The sequence below is a fragment of the Octodon degus genome, unplaced genomic scaffold, assembly GCF_000260255.1.
Source record: "Octodon degus isolate 3935 unplaced genomic scaffold, OctDeg1.0 scaffold00032, whole genome shotgun sequence".
Taxonomy (NCBI): domain Eukaryota; kingdom Metazoa; phylum Chordata; class Mammalia; order Rodentia; family Octodontidae; genus Octodon; species Octodon degus.
Window position 1 is genome coordinate 13,725,446 of NW_004524608.1, and position 1,962 is coordinate 13,727,407.

Consider the following 1,962-nt stretch of genomic DNA (forward strand, 5'->3'; position numbering starts at 1 on the left):
TATATATATATAGTAGCTTAGGTAACTGTACTGCTGGTGTTTTGCCAGGTAGGTGCTTAAGGCACTGAGCTATCTCCCCAGCCCTGCTGATCTTTTGAAAGGAGCAGTTAATGCTTAATTTTTTTCTTTCTCTCCTTTTTAATTTTTCATTATTTTAACTAATTTTGCATGCTTGTACCTGCAATCTGAACAACTAACTTAAAGACCACAATATGCAATATAACAACCATTGTTGAATTCCTGTCATCTTTAGTGAAATTCTGTATCGTTTCTTTTTTAAAAATTATTTATATTCTCCTTAAAAATAGAAAAAGGGGGGAATTTATTTCTGAGCTGGTGACAGCATCTTCTAATGGTCTTGGACTGAAAGCCTAATCTTTTCCTTGTTTGAAAACCCCAATATCAATATATCATGCTTCCTCTCATGAGGTACACTCATAAATAAGACACATCAGAATGACAAAGGATTAGTGCCAGTGCAACTGGAATGAACAATACGATGATAGAGAAAATTATGCATTCATAGTGATTTGTAAATCTGGTGGACAAGAAGCAGTTAAATTACAGAAGGTCTACACAGATACCTAAAGAGAAAGCACAAAATTGCAAACAAATGCAGGGGGACATTTTCAGATACTAATGAAATACTACACATAAAATCTTTATAAATATGTCTGATGTTCATTAAGTGTTCATTAAACTTGAAGTATCTGCTTAGCCAGATAGATTCTTCAGGTCTCGTTCTTTCTTTTGTTTATTTAGTTTTTAAAATACATATCAAGTACATAATGATTACACTTATTGTGAGAAGTTGCTACATATACCTGACACATCTGTTTCCCCTCATATAATCAGGGAGCAGTTCTTCTGTCTTATAACAGAACACTAAACTTTTTCCTCTCCGGTGCATAAGAATGAGACTTTGTGCTCAGGAAGTCAAAGACCCTCGGGGGTGCCTTTTTCAGTGATAGTAAGTACCTTTGCACTGTTGTGCACTCATCACCACTGTTCATCTGCAGAATCTTTTTATCTTGGAAAACTCAAACACTCACATATATAGGAACATTCCCTCTTTCCCCTATGTCCTGGAAACCACCACTCTACTTTGTGTTTCTATTCATTTTATTGCTCTAAGTGCCTCTTATAAGTGGGAAAATGAACATCTCTCTTTTGGGCACTGGTTTATTTCTCTTAGCATAATGTCTTCATTGTGCATCCATGTTGTATGAATCAGAGTGTCTTTCTTTTCAGAGCTGAACAATATTCCCCTGTGCATGTATGTATATATATATACTACACTTTGTTTTGGTTTTTTTCAGGGTCTCACAATGTAAATGAGACTTGTAGTGATTCTCCTGTTTTCAGCCTCCCAAGCACTGGGATTACAGGTCTACGCCACCACACCCAGTCTCTCTCTCTTTTTTTTTTTTTTTCAATGCCCAGTCCCAATCACCATCTCAGCACGCCCCGGGGCCAGAGCCAGTAAGGTAGGTCTGGGGTCGAACCTGGGCCTCTGCACTCTGCCCAAGCAGGCACTTTAGTTTGCTGAGCTATCTGGCTGGCCCTTACTATGCTTTATTGAAATCCACTTATTTGTTAGTGGATTCTAGGGTGGCTTTGTTTTTCAATATTCTTTTTTTTAATTTTTATTTTATTTTCCATAAATTTATTGAGAAACAAATAGCAATAAGACAGTTTCAAACCAAACTGATAGGACAGTTTCAATAATTAACACAGTGTATACTCTCTTCCTAGTGGATAATTGCTGTACAAGATGCAGACATGATATCCTACTTACAAACACCATTAGAACAAATCCCTCTATTCATTAAAAGAATGTAACTGTATATCGATCCTAGCCATTTGAATACACAGATACAAAATGGACATTCATCTGTATCCCCTTTTTGTTGTTAAGTTCTGTTATTTGAATATTATAGGTGTATAAACTCAGCAAAATAT

The 1,962-nt window shown here is 36.1% G+C and overlaps 1 protein-coding gene across 1 annotated transcript in view; it reads left to right on the top strand.

Moving 5' to 3' along the window:
* Baz2b (bromodomain adjacent to zinc finger domain 2B) overlaps window positions 1-1,962 on the top strand; it is a 338,801-nt gene that overhangs the window by 92,571 nt on the left and 244,268 nt on the right. The window lies entirely within an intron of this gene.